Source organism: Leptopilina heterotoma, unplaced genomic scaffold (assembly GCF_015476425.1).
Source record: "Leptopilina heterotoma isolate Lh14 unplaced genomic scaffold, ASM1547642v1 Lhet_7, whole genome shotgun sequence".
In the NCBI taxonomy this organism is placed as follows: domain Eukaryota; kingdom Metazoa; phylum Arthropoda; class Insecta; order Hymenoptera; family Figitidae; genus Leptopilina; species Leptopilina heterotoma.
In genome coordinates this window covers 1,031,913-1,057,318 of record NW_025111161.1, presented here as the reverse complement: position 1 = coordinate 1,057,318, position 25,406 = coordinate 1,031,913, and the positions used below count along the sequence as shown (strand labels likewise).

The 25,406-nt window shown below is 37.4% G+C and overlaps 1 protein-coding gene across 3 annotated transcripts in view; it reads left to right on the top strand.

Moving 5' to 3' along the window:
• The window catches only part of LOC122510531 (MOXD1 homolog 2), a 126,297-nt gene that overhangs the window by 40,981 nt on the left and 59,910 nt on the right, over positions 1-25,406 (top strand). The window contains exon 2 of one of the 3 annotated variants that reach the window (XM_043625265.1): positions 17,569-17,603. The exons of 1 other annotated variant lie outside the window; for it this stretch is intronic. The gene's annotated coding sequence lies outside the window, so the exon portion shown is untranslated. Of the gene's footprint in view, positions 1-12,548; positions 12,689-17,568; positions 17,604-25,406 lie in introns of those variants that run through there. One more of the 3 variants, XM_043625266.1, reaches the window with a different exon arrangement.

The following is a 25,406-nucleotide window of genomic DNA, read 5'->3' as shown; positions in this document are numbered from 1 at the left end:
TTTACAAAAGTTCATTTGCAAAATGGAGAGAAATTGAATATTGTGAAATGAGTATGTGTGTCCCTTCCGTAGTCATAAATAATGCTTTGTTTGGCGCCATGAAAACACAGATATGCATAAATTTTTGATAAAAGAATCCAGACATCATGGGTCATAATTCACGTTATCGGGCGAGTCAGTGGAGTGCGACAGTCAGTCAATCAGTGAGGCAAAAAAGTTTTATGTTCTGCACGTGAAAGTACGTTGACTCGTCGGGGAGGGTGTTTTCGACTAGCCACCACCGCACACCCATACTGAACGATTAATAGGATTTTCTAACAATCTGGAAAAAAGTTTGTCTCTTTTATCTTCCTTAGTCTTTTTTATGATCATCACTATCCGGTTCTCTTGTTTTTCAAAAAACTTTTCATCTGTAACAAATCAGTTATTATTTAGATGATGAAATCAGTTATTATTCAGATGACAAAATCAGTTATTCAGATGAATATGGAAGTTAATTTTTAGTTAATTTTTTAGTTAATTTTTAGTCTTTTAGTTTAATTATTAGAGATCGAGGATTTAGAAAAACGTTCATGTTTCTCGGTATAAAGTCTTTTAGAGATCTTTCTATTGCCAGTTTCCGGAGAGTAGTTCCCGATGTCTCTCCTGGGCACTGCTATGTCCTCTTAGAAGCCAGAATGACTTTTACCGGAACGGAAGATATGCGAAGCAAAGAAATTGACCTTCTTAAAGTGGCAATGAACCACGCATTCTGCACTCATAGAGACACTATCTTTCTATGTATCATTCATTGGGTGCTACGGTTTGGAATATCTGAGAAAGAATACTTGATAAATTTTATCAGCTTTCTCTCTTTAGGGGAGTACTAAAACTTTAGGACAAGTTTCTTCAAATGGAGTATTATCAATTTTTCCGCTGATCAGTCTCTGAAGGGAAAATATTATTTTCTGCTTCGATAAAAGTGCCACGCTTAAACGAGGGGTGTCACTCTCACTCCATTTCTAAATGTTAAAATGAGGGACAACCAAAATGTCATCAGAGAAATGATAAACACTCTAAAATCTTCATTTTCACATCACATTTCTTGTCAATTTAAATGTCCTTTTTTATAATTAATTATCGAGTGCGAAGTCTGTAATTGAGGGCTCGGATCGAAGAACCGACGGTTGTTTATTCCACGATAATTTATTTAGAAGTGTTAGAATGGAGGATCAACAATAGAAGCTCCGAATATTTTTCTGTGTGAGAAAGAGCCGAGAGGAGCAAAAGAGTACAGCTTGGGATGTTGAGTTTTCTTGCAAATGACGGTTATCGAGAGGGCGAGATAAAGCAAGGCGTAGCCGTTTGAGAAAACGAAGGTCAATAACGCATCATAGAGGTGAACAGCACTCTGTTAGTGGCAAATTGATTCCCGGACAAGGTAGATGTATGGTCGATCGTCCCATCGGTAGTTCATTGCGTGTAGATACATAGGTACCGTATATGGATACATGAGATCGTTTGCTGGTGTGGGGGCGAGAGGTAAAGGGACGGTAATGCTCGGCATAGTCTCTGGCGAGGTCGTGCATTTACACAAGCGGGGTCATCCATGGTCTCTGCGGTACCGTTACCAACCGTATGAAACATACATATTCTCTCCGCGAGCAGAGCTATTCTCCTATATATACAAACACATGCGCAACTCTATGATGGGCTTCGCCGATTGCTTATTTTCATACCGGTAAATTCGTAAAAGTTACATACGTAATACGTAATTCGTATGCAAACCCTGCAAGTCACGTATGCTTCTTTGTATGCCCACTGGCTCCGAAGAACCATGAATAAGTCACTACTTTTGCATCTTGACTCGAATTTACATCTTTACTTGTAAGCTCTTGCAATTTTTGACGCCTCTTGAGATCTTTGTATACTGTTCCTGGACTATGTCATATGTCTAATATCTAAAAACCCTAAAGTGGTCTCTAGAGCAAAATCATTTCAGTCTAATGATGATCTTCCTAAAAAAGAAGAATAAATTTTTTTATAATTCTGTATGTGCTTTGTTCGATAAATCAATGTTCTGTGAAAAAACGCCAAATAAAATAGTAATATCTAGAAAAGCTTCTATCCACCGTAAGTTCTTGATTGTTTCCGTACTGTTGTAGAAATTTTACTGCGAGCATTGATTTCCAATAAAGGATATACACATGTATGCTCAGACAATAGGAACGCTCTTTTCGTGACTTGTGAACAATTGCAGTCTCGATGATAAAAATGTCAACAAGCGACACCCACAATTGCAAATCTTTGACATTTTAGTTACTCAGGTTTTTGCTTGGTCAATAAACAAAATGATAATTGATGGTTATTAGGCTTGACCAATAAGTGAACACAAGGAACAATCAGGATTGAAATGAAAACGCTGAGTTTAGTATATATTTCGGACATTCAGTTGACGAGTCGCCCTGAACTTCTGCGACCCTGGCGTTGCTGACCCTTGATCCCTTGGTGAAAGGACTTGGAAAACTCGTAGTGCCGGTACGACTCACACAAAGGGTCTGTTCCAGCATTCCTTCTCCCCAGATTCGTAATGATGATTCCATTGTATGATTTTTTTGGTGAAATCATATATGGAAGTTCTAACTTAAGAACCGAAATTAAATTTTTTGTCTCATTATTATTTCTTTCCAAACAATTATCTATGGGAAATTTTCACTTAGCAAGAAGCTCCAACAAATTTCTCGAAAGGATAAAGTTATAACTATGATGATTAGTCGCTTACGGTATAGTGTTTCGCTGCGTTAACCGAGGAGTTTCCAGGAAAAGGGCAAAGGTTGAGAATGATCGATTACTCCCACCTAGTGACGATTGGAAAATACTTTTTATCTATTTCTTTAATCCCTGGCATGGCGCTATAGAATAACAACTTATGTCAAATAATCTTTTTTGAATGAGTTGTTTTTAATATTCCACTTCTAGGAACCGTTAACTTCTCCAATTTGATTCTCATTAACTGATAGTTTTTATAAATGTGTCAATGAAACTATTATTGAATCCAATCTTATGTTAATTTAACCCAAAACAATTTCTTTTTGATAAATTTTTGCTATGTCACGTTTTTAAATGTTCACAATTTTAGGTCATTCAATGGTGAAATTTTAGGTTACAATTTAGTTTTTCTTTCCCCCCCCCATTTTCTCTTTATGAAACTACTTGATTTGTTGATGAAAAGTCTTCATTGTATGCTCGTGTTTATTAAGCAGGTGCTGACCAGCCAACTTGATTTCGGCGGAATTGTTTACATTCTCTCATCACGGCCCGGGAACATCATTATCGCAAGCAGTCAGCTTAACGCACAATCAGCAGCAAGATCGCGTGCTTCTAATTTCATGCTCACTATTTCTGATCCGCTACGTCCGGATATAACCCTGCTTCGATAATTGATGCTTAAACGATCGTAATCAATGACCTTAACCTCTGTATATATGCAACTCGTTTATATACAAGGGAATAAAAACACATCAGGTGTGTCGGACTTATCAAAGAAGCTCATTTACATTATGCGCTTTTAAATCGTGAGTCGCTGGAATTAAGTGCTAATAATGTACAATTGACCATAATTAATTGAATCAATCTCGTTTCTCAATTTATTATCAAAACTTCCACTATTAACTTGATACATCCTTTTAAATCTCTTCAATTAAACATGTCCATTAAAACTGCTGTGATGATTTTACTATTTCGGAAAGGTGATCTAATTAAATTAAATTTTCTTGATTGAAATAAAATCGTCAAGAGTATTCTCCAGCAGAATATTTATACCTAATTTTTGGGAATCTTTCGCTATTCCTACGGGTTGAGTATAACACAGTATAATTTTCAGGGTATGGCTTATTTTGTATTCCTGGAATGAAGTTTTCAGAATGAAGTTGGAAATTAAAAAGTTGAGAGAAATTTGAATCCCGTGGAACCATGTATTTATTGAATTTTATAAGATAAAGAATAATAAAGAGCTTTTAGAATTTCAATTTTATGACAAGAGTTGGGTGGCTCGGGACATAAAGTTTCGCAGCTATAATAGTGATGATCGCGCGACACGTCATTATTGAGCTGTAAATAATGGATTTTTTCTTGGCACTCTCATCTAATGGTTATACATAAGCATTAAACAGAGAATACTTGATGTATGTCGATGTTTTGACTTCAGTTTTTTTCTTTTCGATTAAGGAAGGTTGAAGAATGTCGACAAATTAATTGATGTAAACAATTTTTGGTTTTTTGAACCATAGGCAAAGAATGCCAAAGGATTTTTCGTTAACCATGGTATCATTGACAATTTTTTCCCATGTGCCATATTTCACCATCCTTTACCCATAGTTTGCATGCGTGTACTGATCTTGAAAATAAAAATAATTGATAAAAACGAGCATTAAGCTGGGAATAGTTGATGTATGTTGATGTTTTGACTTCAGCTGTTTTCTTTATATAATCTTGGATTTTCTTCGGGGTTTTTTTTTGCTCGTTTCGATCGTGGCACGCATTTTGTTTCGCCAAGCCGAGAATTACGATAAACTAACTGGTTGTTGGTTGGTCTGCGTGAGATTTTATGAGAGTTGTAAAGTAATAACGGTATTATTTCTACGCCGCGCTGCATACTACGGGAATTACTGAGGGAAAGTCTCTCTCCTCGTCGAGAGTTGAGTTGAAGTGAGCAGAGGGAGTAAGTAAAGAGAAGCGGCTCCATGGAGGGTGTACTACGTACCGGGAAGATCGATACTTGGAGGAAACGAGAATAGACAAGAGCAGGTTAGCAAGATCCATTGTGAGAGTCCCAATAGCCCTTGCGACAATGTACCCGCATGTCAAACTGCCGATTTTGGAAACTGTATATATACTCGCAGTGAGAGAGACACTTTTATGCGAAACATATGCTTCCTGTGACTATGTACTCCAGCGATATAAATCCCTTCCGCTTTTCTCTCAATGAATTCTGGCAGAGGAAATTTTTCGTTTTCCAGCGACTCATTTTCATTAAAATCTATATCTACTGGTCAACTTTGTTCAGGCACCGTCGAGCAAACAAGAATGTGACATTGTTTCCTCCTCTAGATATTGTCCGACAAATAATTAATGTCGCTGCTCCCAGAATCTTTGTCTTTTCATTTGAGGGACAAAAGGAAATTCCTAGCTATTCCTTTTTTTTTGACAAATTGTTTGTTTAAAGTCCACCAATAATTAATAGTTTCTTTGTCAATCGAGTCTAGACGAGTGTTCCAACAGAACACTCGTTTAGCATACAAGATACAGAAAAATGGGAATTCTTATATAATGGGAATTCCTACTCCCGGAAGGGGCCAATTATTAGCAGTTTAGAAGAGTTAAAAATATGACGCTTTTAGCATTTATGGTGAAGAGTTTACGAGGCATTGTATATAGGGTTATTACTGAGGAATCTTCCTTGGTCGCATGTTGTGGTTTGGATGAAATTTCTCGCCCATAAGTATAAATGTGCAAATAACTAGAACATGCTAAGGAGGGAAGTTTGCAAATTGGTTGGACATTTGACCATACGGCATTTATGACGAACGAAAAGTGGAGTATATTGCATTTGTTTGCATCTTGCATCCAATGATTTCAAATGGCGGTCTACAGAAGCAGCAGCAGTACCACATAGTAAAGGCACCGCACCGGCAGCTCCAGCGACCAATTATGGAAAGCCGCTCTGCCGTTGCCCCTGCTGCTTCTGCTGCTGTTTTGCAGGCTGGAGTGTATTACCCTATTATCCTCCAGGGTTGCACGAACCAGATGTTCGTGCAAACCGAGGATAATTTCGCGAAGCTCCTGGCTTCGCGAATCCGTGACTGTCGTTCGTCTGAAAATATAACTCCCAATGCTCGTTACTGCTGAATTCTGTTCGCATTTGTTTCGCTGATAGGAGCATAGAAAACACTACATTATTTTTTTGCTTTGTTACTCTGTTTTGTCTTTTTTTTTAACTATTCTGGTTATATTACAACAGTGCAGCTTACCTTATATAACCACGCTTCCATAATCTCCAATTTATGCCTTTACCGCTTCGAAAATAATCATCCTTTTAATTGCCAACGATTGTCCTTTCGGAAATAAAACGATTCTGAAGAATAATCCTTAATTTACATTAAGAAGAGAGGGAATTTTTGTATGGCAAAGAATTTTTGAAATTAAAAAAATTGAAAGGTTTTTGTTCTGATGAACGAAAATAAAATTTAGTTCATTTATGGAGGAAGAAAACAAGTATTATCATTAGTTTATAAATTTACTGCAGTGCGAAGTAAGAAAGATCCTATCTAAATTAATAAAATCGGAACTTGTTAAATTAATAACGAAGAGGACTAAAAGAGCGGTAATAAATCTTGCAGTATTATCTGCTGAATATGATACTTTTTCAATTATGATGTTTGTATCCTGTGGTAATATTGCGATCCCCACCTGTCTAGCTTGAAATCAATTCTCGGTTATGCTTGTGTGTTTGCGTGAAAATATTTCTATAGCAGTGGCTGAGAGTTTCGTGTTACTGTACGCAGACATAAGTAAGTTATTAAGATCATAATCTCACCTTGATGAGGAACGATTCGCTTTCACAATGAACTGTTAAATATCGCTCTTATGGCGCTGCACAAACAGTAGCGCGAGACCTCAGCCTTATATAATCAATTGCAATTCACATTTTTATCTCTCTTTGCAACAACAACTAATATTTTTCTTTTTTTTCTGTTCCAGGTAAGCATCTTCATCTTCTTCATCTTTCTTCATCTTCTTCATCTTTAAATCTTTAAAAAAATCTTTATCCTAATGTTGATTTTTGAATTTAGTAAGTCGAAAACTTTTTTAATGATTTATTTTGTTACCATCCTTTGTTTTGTACCGTGTTTGCAGTTAAGATAATAGTCGTTAACTGGCTTTAACGTTTGACACAGGAGTATTGGAGAAGCGTTAATTTCGAGGGAATACTCTTTCCGCAGAAATTATCCAAGAGAAATTAGGCCTACCACGAGTGTGAACGTAAATTCACGTCGTTTGCACGTGAATCCTTAACGTATGTGTTTCGTACACCTACCTCCATTCGGGCGTTAATCCGGTTTTGTTTGCAGTTCCGTTCGCATCGGTTGGGGACCACTAGGTTTGCAGTGGACAATTATCTCCACTCTCTGCAGATAGACCAGTGTCAGTTATTGACACCTTGATTGCATATCGATCCATTAAATTCCCTCTTTGCATTAATTCCTAATTTCTTATCAAACCTTTCGACAAAAATTCTTTACAAAGAATTACTCTCAAAAAAAGAGAATCAATAAATCTTGTAGCAAGAGTTCTTGATCCAAATGTTATTATGGAAAGGAAAGTTTGAAGGGAACCTTTGAAAACCTTTGAAGGGAACCGTTAAAGGGTACTTTTCGCGTACAACAGAAAACATGTTAGTTGATGTAATTAATTACCTGGAGGAGGCGACGGAAGTGATGTTAATTCGACGTAGCATATGCATCGCGACTCATCAAACACCTAAGTCCTGTGATTATAGCAGTAAACGTCAGAAGGGAATATTGCATCCTTGCTGTAAATCTTGTTGCATTCTTGGCTCTCTATGCTGTATATGAACGGCTGACCCGAGCAATTTGAGGTGCGATTACCGCAGCAAAATGTTCTTTCTGCTAGCCGCGAATGTGCATGACGAGAATATACTGTATTTTAATCCGTTATGCAAGCTGGTGTTGGAGAAAAAGGTTCGTTCAGATAAGATAAATTCACGCTGGACAGGAGGACGCATATCGTGAGTCCACAAGCAACGGAATATATTATTATTACAAGTATACTCCATTACCGCGAATTGACGTCAATTTCTCAGCTTCTTTCCACTATTCCCCGCACTCTATGAATAGTTTTCGCAAACATTAGCAAGAAATGCTCCGCATCTAGAAGCATTTAGAAATTTAGTCCTGGTAAATTATAAACCGTTCTTAATGACAACCTCTTCTTTTAACTTTGATTTAATGTCCACAAATTTCCCTTCTCTAAGAAAAGATTTAAAACGGAATTCACAAATTTTATTCTCTATTAAAATTTCTTAATAATACGATGGGAAGAAATTTGTTAAAAGTCATGTTGGAGTCGCGTGCGAAAAGTGATTTAAACAGCACGTTAGAAAATAAATAATATTTTCGAAAAAACAGCTCCTCATCGTTTACACTAATAAGTTGAAATATTAGCGAAGATTCCAAGAGTAGATAATTGGAATCGCTGAACGTGACTGAGCGCGTTATATGCTCTGTAAAGTGATTTCGATAAGCAATTACGTTTCCGCGTGACCCGTCCTCGTCGGCAGAGATGCACGAGATTCTGTAGAGCTGAAACCAGTTTAATGGGGACAAGACGAGGTCATGGAGACCACACTGAGAAATCGCCAGTGAGATAATCAATTAACGGTAGCATGTAAGCTCTTAAAGCAACTTGATTAGGAGATATTTGTAGATTGTTATAGACAGATTACGGCAAAAATCAACACTATCTCTTGTAACAATGGTTTTCTTCTTTTAGAGAACCTCTTTTTAGGGGAACTTTTTTTTTTATTGAAGAGGTAACTACTATATCGTAAAGTTCGCTTCAGGCTCAAGACTTGTTTTCAGCTAAAAATTCGTCGAAGACGAGTCGTAGACGAGTCTTAGACGAATTTGAGCTTGGACTTTGACGAAGTCCTGAGCTTTAAGTGAGTCTTGAGTCTTAAGCGAATCTTGGAGGTACTCTTGGGGTACCCAAAAATTTTTTTAAACTTCTATATACATTTTGCGGGAGCTCCTCCATTGCGAGGCATCTTGCGATTAGAATATTTCTGGACTAGATGATCTAAAATGGATGAACGAAAAATTTTTCCTTAATACAGGTATTAATATAATAGATAACTCCTGGGATCAATCGAAGGTTTGACGAAAATTCACGACTTCTTGTTTCTAAAATAAAAAATGTAATATTAACCCCAGATCGATTTTTCTTTTTCTAAATACTCTGTAATTGCACTCGAAGTACCATGGGCGTTAATGAGTTTTTTTTCTGGTGAGCAAGTCATCTATCGACAATTGATGAACTAGTAGCTGACAAACAACTGTGAGTGAACAACTCAACCTGATTCACATGGATGGAAGCAACATTTTCTTTTAATTGCTTTAATGACTCCGCGCTTGGGTCTCCGCCTACGTTTGTGCAGTTTCTTTTTTTTTCACTTGTTTCATTTCTTTCGCCTTTGTTGACGGATTTTTCAAGTCGCTTTTCATCTAAAGAATTCCTCTCAACTCACTAAACGAGTTCTTTGACATATTGTGCGGCGTTATATTTAGGTCACGTCTCCATTTTATCCTGACCAATATTTCAGTTTTTTGAAAAACGAGTTGATGATTAAAAATTCAGCAAGCATTAAAGGATTACTCCTACTACCTAAAGGATTACTTCTATTTATGTTTTCAGATAGATGTGAAACATGTCTCGTAACTCTTCAGTAATCAGATGAAGATGATTTATAGGTTCTGATTTCGATCACTTTTCTCACGCAGTGTTTGGTAGGTTTTTGCTGTGGAGATAATAGAACTATGTTCTAATACTTGGACTTTATTTTCTATCTATACTTTATCCGAACATCTAGTATACAGTTTTCATCCTTCGAGGAAAGATAAGCCAGTTCAAACACTTGGAAGTTTCAGAGGCAGTTTGAGTCACTTTCGAGGGGAGATTCTTCAAGTCGGTCTCGGGTCAATATAAGACAGGGTAATAATTCAGAGTATTTTCCTAGAGGAGTGCAAAATGGATCCCTCGTTCGAATAAATGCTGACTCTTTAGAACTAAAAGGCGAAAGCTCACTGATAGTTGGATCCTTTTTTTTGGAAAAGCATTTTTGCTTAACAGACATGCATCCTCCATCTTTGTTCGAGTCTCCGTTTCATTTTCTGATACAGTCGGAGATGAAGGAGGAGGATTAGCTCTAAGCCTCAGTCATGATATGGAATTATTCTCGCTTGGATTATCACGCAACTCTCCACATCCGTTGAACGTTTCCAGTCCTCTGACAAGCTGCATCGATTACTTACCGTTCATCATAATCCTATTTCCGAACTGGAAAACTAAAATTATTAATTCAAAATGGGTACAGCAAGGACTGCAATACAATATAAATACAACCATTTTATTAAAAGCAAAAATGTCGAATCGTGAAATTAATATTTGAAAAAGTCCTAATCCTTCGGGAAATGTTTTAAACTACGAACGACGCGATTCAGAGGGTGGCAGTGATTTATAATTTGAACAGTCAGTCCGGCGAGAGAAAATATTGTGTTGACAAAGTGGTAGAAAATTAGCCCGACACTTTGAATCTGGAATGAGAAAATCAACATCCGGTATACGAGGGAGTATCGAGTTTCTGAAAGGGAGACTATAATGTCGTATGTTTTACTTCTCGTGAAGGCTTTCACAGCTTTCTATATACACGGGCCGGAAAAAAAATCCAGCTCTCGATTTGAAACGCAAATAAAAAATTGAACCTCGTAGGTGGCGACACGTTTAGCATAGGTTCAATTTGATGCGCAACAAAAAATGAATTCAAGATTTTTTTTTGTGTATGAAACGTTACACGCGGTCAGTATCAACACACAGCATTGTCCTCTGGAACATTAGAGAGCCCCGAGGAACCCGGTAACTGTCCAAGTGTGTGCATTCAGAACTGAAAAGCGGCGATACGTGTATTTTGCTAGATATATCGCCTTGCGGGAAGCATTGGTATTGTACCTCTCTGCCGGCTTATACTTATGTAACGTGAGATCCCATAACCGGCGCCGCTATATTCTGCCTCACTCTCAACACCACACTTACCGAATATACACTCGACCATTGAATATCATAGCTCGCGAACGACAGCCGGCAATGAACTCAAGAACCTTTACCTCGCAGTGATTCTCAGTTTCTCGATATATTTCCACACAACTTTTGTTATTTCAGGCTTATTTTCCAACTTCCGGGTGTGACAATTTTTCAAATGTCATATCCAATAGTAGTTTTGTCTTTTTTAGTCATCTTGACCACAGGAAATATAAAAATAAAGTTACAAACACAGCAAATATCTAAGGTTAACTTTTTCTGTTTACTGATACTTTATCGATAATTAAAAATTTCGTGAAAATCTAAAATGACATTTTGCGTCAGAGTTTTTCTAGACGCAAAGAGACAAAGTGACGCAAGCACATCAGATAATTTTACGGATATTAAATATAGTTTGTCAACAGGAGCTAAAATTGAAATTCGATACTCTGCATATTTGTTAGAATTTAATCTTTTCCTTACAATCTTTGTCCAAAAATAGAAAATCGGTATCAAAAATAAAACAAAAATATTTGAATGTGAATCTAAATGTCAAATAAATCGCGTTTTGGTTTATTTCGATTCATAATAATTATTATTGAACAAACTGTTAGGTCAGAGTTGATTTGATTATTGAATACGTAAATATTTATCAAGAATAATAAATATTGAGTTTTCTGGATTTATTGTTTAGGATTTTTCTCTCAACAGTCATCACTTGAATGTAATTTTGTGTCTTGAGAACCCTTTTGGTATCGTAATACAATAAACGGGTCTCGCAATATTCCTTTGAACACATATTCGATAGCAGGAATTGTATTCTCTTTCATTCTCTTCAACGCGTGCCTTCCGCACCACAATTCTCTCTCTATATAAGCAAAAGAAAAGATGTTCAGAGGCAACAAAGCACAAAACTATATATCTCGATATAAATGTGAATCCATCTGTCCTAAATGGTCACATCAAGAAAGGATTGGCGAAAGGGCTGCGGACACTGAAATTCTATCACTTCCATACTATACACATTCCTGAATATCCAAATTAGGTATGCTCTGTTTCAGGGTGAATCGGAGCAAATAAGGCTTCGATGCGTTGCTCTGCGAGAACGATACCGAAACCTTCCCACTGCAACTTTTTCCTCCCTCGTTATAAACTTCTCCCATGAAAGTAGATCCTGAGATTAAGCTTTTACTCTCTTCTCGTATCAGTCAGACAAAACAGGAATCACGTATACAAGGGAGAGAGAAGTCGTATAAAAAAAATCACTTTGCCAACATAAAGATTTTTGTACCCATAATCTTCTTTTGCAAACAATGGGTCAATTTAGACTTATCTTACATGAACTTTCATATTTTTTTACAGATAAATACCCCATTCGTTCAGTTCTTCGTTTTATTCTTTACTTCTTCGATTATTGACCCAAGAATATTCGATAATAACTCATTGATAATAATTAATTTCCAACCAATTTTTTTTCGATTGAATAAACCGTAATAGTCTTTTGATGGACGTAATTTGTCACGTCAAGAAGAGTGATCAGGAAGATAAATGGAATTTAAAAGTGAAGGGGAATAAAAGTTTCGGAAAGTGAGATTAGATGTCTAGGTTAGTACTAGTATGTGGTTCTTATTAATGTTTCGAATGATTGCTATGAGGACATTTGAATTATAACATTTTGTTTGTCTATACTTTACATGCTACATGGATAGAGGCAAGATCATTGGCTGCATTTACTTTCAAGGTCGGGAGCGAGGACGAGAACAAGCTAATCGAGCGGCAAGGATCGCTGCACTGGCTGCAAGGATTGCTGGCTTCTGTATATCGCACGTCTTTACAGGTGCAAAACTCGTCTTACTTACCGCCAGTCCTCATGCATGAAAATACGCACCCACACTCTCATAGGCAATCTCAACTTTCCGACCGTAATTGAGGCTCTGGGTGCCGAGTCGATTATAATTGCTTTCAGTGTGTAACATAATTAGATTCCATATAACGTTTCAAGTAAGTGGGCCTATAAATTTTACGACTTTATCCCCTTCTTTGATGCTTTAATTCGCGTTCAAGTAAATGTAATCGAGAAAGCGCGGCCTATTCTAGAGTGTCTTCTTTAACTCAGTTTTCTTTATAAAGGAAAACTTAATTTTTGAATTGGTCTGTAATTTTTCATCTTTGGCCCGTGAAAAGTCATTAAATACTTTCACTGGTTCGAGCCATGCTACTTCGAGTTAAGTATATAGAAGGGGAAAGAATCTAGTCTCGTTGTTAGCAAGATCTGCTTTCGCGACGCAAAAATTTGCAAGATTAGAAAAACAAACCGATGGAATTTATTGTGGTTGCAAGTCGAGAAAAAATTGCAGCATTAATTTAAGTTTTCATAGTGTGCCAAAACAAACAAAGATTAAAAGAATAAACATGCTTGGAAAATGTAAAGATGTTGATAAGAGAAAATGGCTTAGAAGCTTAAAAGTTGTTGACGGAACAAAATATTTATTTCCTCATTATATTTTATAGCTGACGATTACCATATAGCATATATTGCAAGAAATAATCTAAAATAATAGATTTATGTATGAATGTTAATAAAATTCAGCAAACATTTGTTTTGGAAGAAAAAAATCGTTTTTGAAGCAGGACAAATTGTATTCGACCACTATTCGCGTAAAGCAATAGCATGTATCTTTGTTTTCTTTTAGTTTTTGTTTATGCGGTTTAAAATGTATATTGTTGTCGAGAGGAAAAGAAATCTTGTCATGAAAGTCGATAAGAAGCTCATTTTTCTGAGTTATCACGATTACGAGTACTGCCCTCGCTCCTAGGGACACGAATATTGCGTATTATATCTTGGATGTTCGCAAGTAGATGCGGGCAAATATATCATTACTCATTGCTAACGACGTCTTTCGCGAACGGTTACCTGGTTATAAATCTATAGATACGCCCTGTCGACACAAGGAACGCGCGTACCTTGTCCAGAGACACACTCCATAATGGAAACCCTTATAATTCCAAGTGCAAAACCCTCCTTGAAGCAAAAGTTATTAATTACTGTCCCCTTCCAGGCCTACTGATATATATCGAAAGCAAAATAATAACTTAAACAAACACTAGAATTAAAGGAACAGTTTTATATACGATTGTCGATTAACTTTACTGATTCGTGTGGTCGTTGAATTTTTATCGTATATCATTGTTCAATGTTGCCAATATGTTTTAAAAAGCGAATGTATTTTCAGCATCAAGTTTCTACTTTTTAATATTTAGTTCTTTCTTAATTCTTATGTTATTTGAATTTTGGTTTGCAAAAAGAAACTTAAAAGAAAAGACGTTTCTTAATTTGAATGCGAAGTTTGAGCGAATGAGCAAATTGAAACGGTAGCTAAAATTTTAATTAGGATTCTTGGCAAAGTAGATTTGAGCTGAGATAAAAGTTTTGGAGATAACGCAACTTAACAACTTGACGGCACGCATGGATACGTGTGGTCGAATCAATTCCCCGTCAAGAGGAGGTATCAGATGCATGAAAATGATAAAACGTAGATATCGGTGAAACATGCGTGTTACATTTTAGTCATAATAAGATGTGACTCACGGTAAAAAGCTCTATAGAAAAAAAATCTCTTTTTCCTTTGATGAGAAAACGAAATTTGCAACGTTAAAAGTGATATTATGACCATTTATTTCAAAGACTTAATAAAATTCATGAACACGAGCCGCCATCAACGATGAAAACTTTTCTGCTTGGTAGACATCAGATAAAAATCAAATTACCAACTTGACTTGGAGGAGCTCTCGCAAGAGAAACGTTTTTTGGATAAAATAACAAAATGAGAGGTTAAAAATTAAAAATTTATGTTTATCGACTTACTTACTTTTTTTTAATTAAATAGAATCGACAAACCTTTTTTTCTTTTTTTGCAAAGTAATGAACAACATTAACTTTTTCAATTTTCGTAGCACGTCTTTTGTGCGCAGAAAGAAAGTATAAAGTAAAAAAAGGGGAAATGACGTTTTTCTTTCGTGTGGTGCAATTTTTTTTTTCTTTTTCGAACTCTTTTCCTCTTAAGGCGATGAGTTACGACTTTGAAACGACCATGTCGTGAGGACCCGTAATGATGACTATTTTCTCTCTACTCGTCCTACAAGATACAAGAGAAGCGTTAAACGTACGTTATTTCCACTCTTCGATTACATCCGCCTTAAAAAAAAGCGGAAAAAAAAGAATCAATGAACGCGCAGCCAAGCTAACCCGGCACGAGTTCAGCGACTTGCGGCGAAGATGCTTTAGCATTCTTCCTTGTTTTTGTCCGCCTGCAAATACGTCGATTAATCTTGGTAAATGAATTCTAAGATTATCTCTTTTTCTACCAAAGGGTGCGAAGCAAGTTTCCTTTTTCCGAAGTTGATCGCACTTGATTGGAATTCAAACGTCTCGGATTATTAAGTTCACAATATACGGATATTTTTTCCAACGAGAACGGGAATGATTTTATTCTATCCTGTAGCATTTGGAAGACAGGTCAACAAAGGGGACAAAATGTAGTAAACACACGCTTTTAAGACAAGGTATTTATATTATTTTTCGAAAACTAGTAAAATTGAGTCTTCTGTAGGAAAGCAAAACCCGTATTTATAGACGCGTTGTATCAATAAGGGTTCTTCTTGGCACCCTTGAGTAGCCCTCAACTGTGAGAAACGAGATTATAAATACGGGCTTAGTACTTCCTTCCAACCAGACGTGAAATTTGCTTGCCAAGATAGTGTAATTAAATTAGTTGATAGGGTAATTAAATTAGTAATTTATAACTATTTAATTAGGATTTATTAATTTGCCTTGTGACGGGAAAATATTATCATGACGTTAATGCGTGAACATTGATTGAATATCTAAAATTTCATGCCTAGGGTTACTTAATTACAGGGTACGTCCCTGACCCCACATCGATCTATGCGCCAATATTTCGCTATTTTCCCACCCTATCGAAAAGCACTTGACGCTTCACAAAACACACGCGTATGTTACGCGTAAGTCACGCGTAAGCTCAATTGTTGTTAAAAACCACTATTTTTTTAAGCAAGAGAATTGACTGTATCATGAATTTTTCAGGTTTACACAGCAAATCTAATTTTACTGCAAAGAAGAATAAAATGAATAAATTGAAAAATTAAAGAAAGCGACCAAGTCGAGTAATGACGCGTTAATGGTCGCGGTATATTCTAAATAAGTATTTTCATCCCTCGACGAATGTTGAGTGTATCGTGCTTCATGCTTCTCTCTACCCTGTCCGAATACTAACGACATTGCTGCCAACTGAGGTGAACTTGTGGAGAATTTTAACCAGTTTGAAATTTTAGTAACCTCCGCTCAAACCACAGAAACGGCTTTACACATGTTTTCTCTACGTGTTTCTCAGAATTCGCGCGCGCAAAAGAAGGAAAATTAAAAGGGGTGAAAACTTGAATTTTATCAGTATAAGGAACTTGAAAGGCATTCTGCTTTTCGTCTATGTGAAAGACTTACATGTTCCAAAGCTGAAAGGCCTTTTTTCTGCCAGAATAAATTTACAAATACCTTACGTTCCTCACTTCGAAAATCTCTCTTTAAGGAAAACTATATTCTTGTGTGCATATACGTGAATTCTTCTAAAAAACATCTTCTCTGTATGAAAGAAGACATTATTCGATACAGAAATAATTGACAATTTATTTGTTAAAAAAAAAAATCAAAAAATCAAAAGGGTAAAATGCAATACTACATGGCAAATAAAGAAAAGTTTTGGTGTTGAGATTAAGTTCACTTTTCGGCCTTTGAGTTTTCCGATGGGATGTTGTTTCCTTATATTCGCGCTCAATTACACATGAGTTTTTGGGTAAGGATCGAAAACAGTAATTTTAAATCGACAGATGGTACGATGAACGCATGGACAAATTTTCCTAGGAAGACTCTCTGAAGTAAATATAAGAAAAGGGGGGACACAAAGGAGAGACAATTTCGCTGGTGGCGATCGTGAAAAGAGCTTGTAAATACGGAGGATTGTTCCCTCGTCAAACCACATGAATAAATAATAATGTGCCTCGGATTTTTTTTTTTGCTATTGAAGTGGGTATACTGACGAATGCGGGATAAGGTCTTATATATAGTGAAGGATAGGAAAATATAAATATTTCTATTGAGCAGCAACCGGCCGTACCGCCTCTACTTAAAACGATCCTGACCTCCATTGAAAAGCGATTTGTGCTTCCTTTTCAATGAGTAGGTCGCTTAGAGGTGAGTTTGCAACTGCACCGAAGCTATTCTTGCATTTACCTCGATGCGCTTATATGTATTGCCGGCTCGTCTCCCGCCCCACTCTTTATTTCTTTCTCTAACGACGTTAGTTACCTTGCCCAACTCAAGCACCTCTACATCATAAAAGGGTTGCTTTTCACCTCTATAGCCATGCTTGACAGGAGACGATGTGCTAGGCACAATAAACGCTCCACCAACAACAGCAGGTTCACCCAGACATTTAACCTCATCTACTGGGGGGTGAGAAGAATTTTACTAAAAATCATAAAATTCTTAGTTGACACAAGCCAACATGACTTTATTGACTTTTTTTCTGAAAAGAAAGGCGACAGTAAACATTAATTTTTCATTAAACTAAAATAAACCCAAAACCTTTTAATTTTAAAGGAATGGAATATTCTTACTAATTGTGTCTTATTCTCTCGTTTCAGGTAAGGATCGATTATGCATACAGATCAATCTATTTGTGAGTAATAAATTATTAATTTTAAACACTATAACTTGTTTTATGAATTTTGCAACTTTTCACCGTTTCATCTTTTCAACAAGTAATCTATTTTTAGCAAATCGGAAATAATTCTATGAACCGCGTGCATCTTTAAATTTGAATGACTTTGACTTCGTGGTTGATCTCGATTTTCTTGGCTGGAATTCATCGGGACTCGGAAGCCTTAGAAATCTCATGCCTTTGACGAAAATGATACTTCATCTCTCTCCCTCTTCCGCTTTTTTTCTCCCCTTCACGGTTATGGAATGCTGTGAGTCACCATCCTCTCTTTGATGTGTCTTTTTCATATAAGTATGTGCCTTCAACTTTTCTACCGTTTACAAACAATTTTTACACACCACTACTTTTTTCATCATGTATTTTTATAGGGATTTCCGCTACTCAAATAATGTGAACGTTTTTCAATTAATTCGCACGGTAATTATTCCGCCTTCTAAAAGAGAAAATTTGTCTTTTAAAAAATGAGTCTGTAAAAATGAATAAAATAATTAATAAATACAGACTTGTTATGAGGATTAAAAATGTCAACACATTTGAAGACAGTCAATTGTCGATGAAACAATTCACAAATCGATGAGAGAGGGACTTTTGTGAGATTCACATAAATAACAAGGTTGACCTACTCTCGGAGTAATTTCATTCTCTCTTGAGCACCTCGATTTGCATTTTCTCGCGAGAAAAGCATCCTTTGGTCTTGGTTCTTTTTATGTTCATCTCGTCTCTATTTCTTCCATCACGTTAACCCATTTTGCAGGTCAGTCGTTCCAAGTTTACAGGATTGCCGCGCGTTCGATCAGTCGTAAATGCAATCGCGCTTAGATTGTCAATCGAACTCGTTTCGAGTTGTGGCGGAAGATTAAACTAAATGATGTTGGTACACCTGTTCCCCAACAGCACACTTGGACTATTCTTGTTGTTAGTGGAAATTTCAAGCTTGCTGCTGCTGCTTCTGCTGCTGCTTTTAAAATAATATTTTAGCAGGATTATTGCCGATGGAAATTGTAAAACAGCTTAAGCTTCGCACTCGAGCGACCAACGGCATTATGCAAACCAAGTCACCCTCTTTCAACCCTCTTGCATCCTCTGGCGTACTCGCGTTGTCACCAACCCTTTCTCTCGTCTAGTCCTCATATACCTCGAGCGAAATTTCCATTCCTGATGTCGCGGATCCCCTCGTTACGAAAAGGAACTAACAATCCTCAGAGAATTCCGGTCTACACAGTTGTCATGGTTACCCGAGACACTGGAGACTGTTGCTTCGGAAGTATTATTATTCCCCATCGGGATGAATCCTTAAGATTTGCTCCGAGTCGACAAAGTCGTGACCTGCAAACTCAAAAAGAAAAAGAATTCAATCTGCAAGATAATTTTCTGCAGAAATTTTAACAGGTATATTCATTTTTAAAGGAGGGAATTTTTAATTAACGAATGAAGAAGGGGTTTGTGAAAACTATTTTTTGGAGTTCTATTTTATTAAATTTTAAATTCCCTCTGAGTTGGATTAATTATTCCTAATACTTCAGCGACTCTTTTTATCTGATTATTCTCAATTCTTTGGGCTGTTTGATTCCACAAGTCACGGGTATTTTTTTCGAGACCATTTTTTGCCCACAATTCCATTTCCACGCGGGATGAAATTGTACTTCTCTTTTGGGGGAAAGAAAACACCATTACGTCGCCTTCGCCCCTTATTCTTGGCTGTCCTGGAAGGAGGATTTGCCATTCGCGGAATCCAATTCAAACGTCATTTTCAGTATTCCACTGGGACGGTAAGACCGCGCGCTCTCTAATTCTAATGAGTTACTGTTGATCAAAGACAACAAACGTCATGCACGCGAGTGATGTTGACAAACGGAAATTGCATTATGTCAATGCGTGCTTGGGATTCAACCCTCAATTTCTCCTTCTCTCTTATTCTCGAATTCATCTTCATCTACCTTATCTCGTCATATCTCTATTGAGAAATTATAACGTTACCTCTGAACTTTTCTCCTACCGAGTATTTCGCTATCTCCTATTATATCTCCGTGTGTTATTCTCTTCCAAAGAGATACACAGAGCTTTTTCAGTGCAAAATAATCGAACGCGTATGTGTTCCCTTGAGCACTTTACCTCCGGAAAGGATGAGGCTTCCTGGAGTATACGAGACTTCCTCTGGATTGAAAGGATTTTCGCTCCTTGCATTAGCCCCCTTTTCGAAACGAGAATCCCGCAAACTCCTTTGGGATTGCAACGTAGCAACTGTAATTAAAATTACAAAATTGAATATATATAATATCTCGAAAATTCATTATCAATCTCTGTACGTACGTTATTTAAATTTTCCATGAGTGCATATGAAACTGATTATATAACCAACTTTCAGGAATAATTTACTTTTGCAAATTGCAATAATTACTAAACTGGAATTTGAACTAAAGAAATTTTTATTTTAAACTTGTTTCTCGATGTAAAATATTTCTCACAGATCCGACTTTTTATTTCCTGTTTCGTTCCAAACATTAAATCCTCATCCCTTTAGACTCGCCATAACATCCCCTATGAATTCACAAAAGACCAATATAATCTGTAAGGAGTATTTTGAAAACACATAAAGATATAACTTGCACACCTTGGAATCAGATTTCTATAATGTATTTCTAGGGGGATTAAGAGTGTGACAACCTTTTCTGTCGACGTCCTTTTTACGCCGTGGGAGGATTTAGGAAAGATTCTACTTGGCGGATCATAATAATATCATGGAAAGCGAATAGAGCTCTCTACCTGTCTCAATCAGGATTTATGCCAGATCCATTTGATTGAGCGTTTTCACGGCGAGATCAATTTCGTTACGTTGCGTTCATCCTTCAGCTGCTGTCACATTTCGGAAATATGCCCGGATTATTATAGATGTACACATCTGGCTGTACTTTCTATTAAGTTTAAATGAGAGGTGCATGCGAGGAATTATATACACGACCGCACATCCTGTCGTGGCAAATATTGATTTTGCTCCGTCGTTATAGGCATGACAATAATTTGTCACCAGCAAATCTCTGCGTGTGTGGTTCCACAAAGTACACAAATGGATCATGTTTGTTAAGGGCGAGAAACTGGCCTCCGGAGAGATATCCCGACGTCACATCTCCGTCGAGTCTTTCAAATATAACACTCTATTTATCCTTCTACTGGTGCTCCTTCTTCTATACTCGACAAGTATTTTGTAAAGAAATATTGTCCGAGGCGTAAAGAGTCTCTCGACTGCCGGCTGTGGTTAACGACGTTTCGCAAGTCTGTCTCACTCGCCGCGCTCTCTTTTCAACTCGGGAGAGATTATTTCCTCCCAGTTTCCAGTGTAACTGGATATTATCTCGCACCTTCGATACTTAAAGTGCAATTTGCCAAGAAAAGTCCCACTTTGTTTCTTCAGTAACAGAATCCAGGTGGCAACCAGCTTCTAGTCAAAGTAATTACACATTTTTTCAAGTCTACTAAAAAATTCTTTTATACCCCAAGGTAAATGCTGTTCTCGCTCTATTCTCTCAGGAATAGATTCAAATTTTCAAATATTCAGCATAAAAACATTTTATTTGCAAAAAACATTTGCAGATTCTTTTTAGTCTTTTCAGTTTCTTGTACTATTGAATGTGAATGACAGCAGAAAACTGGAGTTGCAATCCTTTCGGTGAGTTTGACCTAGTTTTTCCCATCACACACTGAAGTATTTTTAAAGACAGTGTTAACTTAGAAAGTAGAAATGTTTTCAATTCAGTAAAACATGAGGGAAAATTAATGAACTTGATAATAAAAGGACTTTAGCTGAGGAGAGATTTTGTAAATTAATGTTCTCCTTTTGAAATTACACAATTTTATGATGGTGTTCAGAATACTAGTTCGTCAATTACTCTGTGGGGTTTACGATGTGTTCACTTTTATGAATCTAAATTTCCCCATTGGCTGAAATGACCAATTTAGAGGATCTTTGGAATTCCAGTTTCTCAACGTCTCCTTATATCTTTGACTCTGCCAGGTCGATAAAGCAGCTCTTGTGCGGTTAATCGGTCCATTTGTCGAGGAAACGTCACTCCAATGTCGCTTCCTATGTATGCACTCACGTACTCTCGGAGCATTTGCATTCTCCCTTTCCCTTTATCCAAGTGTGCACACTTGCCACGAACTGCCGACATCGCCTTGTCCTTCTCCATCGAGTCATGGAATATCTCAAGTCTGACAGGTGCGCTGCAGTATTCCTCCTAGAGCTATGTATTCCCCTTAGTACTTCAAACAATTCCCGTTAGGACTTGTCACCTTTAATTAGATACAATTTTCACACTTCCGAAGCGTTGTCAAATTTTATTTAAGATTAATTCTTTTTTTACTCCTTTAAATGCGTATTAGGGGTCAATTATGTATTTTTTCCACTTTCCACTCCTACTTTCCTCTCCCACTCCCACTTTTCACTCTCTACTTTTACTTCCCTCTCTTTACTCTCAATATCCACTTCCCTCTTTCACTATCCATTTCCCTCTCTCACTGTCCACTTCCCCCTCACACTTTCCACTTCCTACCCCCTGACTATCCACTTCCCCCTCTCACTTTCCACTATCCATTCTCACTAATACTAACCTCACTGACTTTCCACTTCCTATCCTCACAATTCACTCTGACTATCCACTTCCCTCTCTCACTTTCCACTATCCACTCTCACTAATACTTACCTCACTGACTTTCCACTTCCCTCTCTCACATTTCACTCCTACATTCCTCTCCCACTCCCACTTATAACTTTCCACTTCCATACTCTCACTATCCACTTCCCTCTCTCACTATCCACTTCCATCTCTCACTTACCACTCTCATTTTCTACTCTTATTTCCCACTTTTCTGTCTCACACTCCACAAAGTGGGAAGTAAAAAGTGGTATTGGCAAATTTAAAGTGGATAGTAAGAGTAGGAAGTAGATTGTGAGAGTGAGAAATGGAATGCGAGAAGGGGAAGTGGATAGTGAGAGAGGAAAGTCGATAGTAAGGGTACGAAATGGGAAATGAGAGGGGGAGTGGATAGTGAAAGATGAAGTGGATTGTGAGAGTGGAAAGTAAAGTGGAAGTGAGAGTAGGAAGTAGAAAGTAAGAGGGGTAGTGGATAGTGAGAGAGGAAAGTAGATAGTGAAAGTGGGAAGTGGAAAGTTAGAGAGGGGAGCGGATAGTGAGAGTGGAAAGTGAGAGTGGGAAGTGAGAGAGGGAAGCGGATAGTGAGAGTGAGAAGTGGAAAGTTAGAGAGGGAAGTAGATAGGGAGAGAGGGAAGGGGAATGTGAGAGTGGGAAATAAAAGTTAAAAGTGGAATGTGAGAGAGGGAAGTGTAAAGTGAGAGTGGGAAGTGGAAAGGGAAGTGGTAAGTGCAAGAGGGAAGCGGATAGTGAGAGTGAATAGTAAGCGTAGGAAGTGGAAAGTGTGAGGGGGAAGTGGAAAGTGAGAGAGGGAAGTAGATAGTGAGAGAGGGAAGTGGATAGTGAGAGTATGGAAGTGGAAAGTGAGAGGGGGAATAGGATAGTGAGAGTGGGAAATGAAAGTTAAAAGTGGAAATGAGAGTTGGAGTGAAAAGTGTAAAAGTTACAGAATCGACCCCCTAAGTAACTTCAATTAGTGTAGATATCACCAAATGAAAAATCCGTAAGAGCTTTTTTTTTCTTTCGAGTGCCTTTTTATAATCCGCCTCAACACATTGCATTGTGGGTCCAATCAGTCGAGAGGAAATGTCCTCAATACTAAAATGGAAAATAAATTGAAAGAGGACGGAGCGGTCTGGAGAGTGAATTCTATCGTTATGGCAAAATGTCTTTCGATGAAAATAAGGGTTTCAGTTTTTGTGAATTCTACTTTCTATCAAGCATTCCTGCGAATGGGTGCTGTCGACGGTAACGAGAAGGTAAAATAAATGGTGGCCAAGCGGGATATCGCGTCCCGTTCCGTTTCGTTCCGCGCGGTCTGGTCCAATCGGACAGCTCACTAACAAGAGAGGGTCAGAAAATCAGAGAAGAATGGAAGCAGAATTCAATACCTTCCTTCCTTTTTGGTAGCGAAGCTTTCGAACACACACACACACATACCCGAACACTGTCTCATATCTTCCCTATCCTAGATTGGCAATTGTGCCTTCGGCAGGATTCTTCTCGTAATATCTGTCCTCGACTTCGTCTTCTATAACCAATTTTATCCATAACCTCTTTTATCCACTGGCAAGAATATAGAACTTTCCTATTTGATCCTCCCGTCAAACGCGTCAACTATTCCCTTATTAATAGTTCGTTCGACGTTACAGTTTGAAAACCCCTTTTGTTGAATTCTCTCAGTGGATGAGCAAAAGGAAAATTTTAATTTACGTCGCTATAAATTCTTTGCTTATTGAAACCCATTCAATACACTTTTATAATTTTAATACAAAAATTTCTGCTTATTTGGAGAGAAAAAGGAATCGAAAATCTAATTCAATTTGCCACTAAATTTTTATCTTGAAAATAGAAATCGAAAATTTTGTTTTATTTTCGAGAAATAAGATCGAAGAATATAACATCTGTAGTCTTCTATATGAAATGGTTTTAAGTAAATTTGATTTGAAGAAAGTGCACGGAGAGACGTGAGAGAAAATTGCAAAAACCTTCATATGCTCTATTACGTACCGATCGAGTTAACTATTGCCAATGGTAATGTAGAACGAATAGCGGCCGCCGCGCGAAAATCGTTCACGTTTTCGCGGCGATTTCCATTTCCTTTCCAGCACCTAGTATAAAATCGGCTGTTCCGATACTCGTTTCTCGTGGAGAGCGATTTACATTTGAAATCAGGATGGCACGTCGAAAGTGTCGGGATCGAGCAGTGCAATGCAATGGCTAACTAATCCCCAGGGCAACGTTGCCGCATGAAAATTGCGAGCTACCGCTCACGATATTTCACTCACATTGCGCATATTTTTCTGAAAAAGTATAATTCACATTTTATTGGGTTCATCCTGCTCGCTTTCTCCTTTATCGAGATCCACAGCGTGAACTTTCACAACCACTTCCTCACTGCTATTCACACCTTTAAATATTTATTGCAAAGAATTTTTCTTTTTTGTTCTGTACGTCAAAATTTTTAAACTTGAATTTTTGAAACAATGAAAAAAAATGGAATTAATTGATTATTGGTTGGTGGTTGACGTGATTGAGAATTAAAAGGTAAAAGCCGAGGGAAAAGCTTTTTGATGCGGTTAGATTGCGCGTAATGATAAAATAGCAATGTTAAGCCTAATCGGTTGAACGATAATTGTAAATTGTTTCATGCGGACAGGAAGTGGCGCCAATCACCCTACAAATTTGGAGCGTTCAATCAGCTTCTTGCAACGAGCGAGGATCGTCACATAGGATTACGAGAGACTATCGTGGCCAGTGGAGGACCCCCTGTCGGCATTCATATCCCTGCAGTTGTGCGTGGTATAATTATCCCATGACGTGCTTGAAATTGGGCCGAAGATCTCAGGGATTCCCCTCTACTAATTCATTTTGCTCCGCCCTCCTTCAACTCTTAATGCGAAAGCCAATTACGCTTGTCCTACGCAAACGGTACCTACCAACCTACTGTCAAGGGGTACAGATTTAACAGCACGCGATCTTATGCCCGTTAAATCAATGGCTCCTCTTCTGTCTTCATTCCTTCATTAACCGCGCATACCTTTCTTTAATTTCAATCATTGTAAATTAAAACTTACAACAAATTTTTTTTTAGCAAATCCAGTAAATAAAATTA